Here is a 333-nt window from a genome sequence, read left to right on the forward strand (position 1 = left end):
GGGGAGGAGGAGGGTGAGGAGGATAGTCAGGAAGGCGGAGAGGAGAATGGAGAGGAGGACGGAGAGGGGGATGGAGAGGAGGAGGACGGAGAAGAGGACAGTGAGGAGGTCAGGGGAGGAGGCCGTCACAGTGATTCAGTTCGGGGATGGTGATGCTGGCTGAGGGTGGGCAGACAAAGAGGATGAAGTTAGCTCTGGTGCCCCCAGTCCCTGCCCTCCCCTCAACTCACACCTGTCTTGGAGGGGGTGGGCTTTCGTCACATAAGCTGCCGTAAATTTCATGGAAAATTCTGCCTCCGGACAACCAGGTGGCAGAATTTTCCATGAAATTTA

The 333-nt window shown here is 56.8% G+C and overlaps 1 protein-coding gene across 1 annotated transcript in view; it reads right to left on the bottom strand.

The window, feature by feature from the left end:
- The window catches only part of LOC104996490 (putative protein TPRXL), a gene marked incomplete at both ends in the record, with an annotated part of 10,048 nt that overhangs the window by 5,530 nt on the left and 4,185 nt on the right, over positions 1-333 (bottom strand). The gene's annotated exons all lie outside the window — the stretch shown is intronic.

This window comes from Bison bison, unplaced genomic scaffold (assembly GCF_000754665.1).
Source record: "Bison bison bison isolate TAMUID 2011002044 unplaced genomic scaffold, Bison_UMD1.0 scf7180017851447, whole genome shotgun sequence".
Taxonomy (NCBI): Eukaryota; Metazoa; Chordata; class Mammalia; order Artiodactyla; family Bovidae; genus Bison; species Bison bison.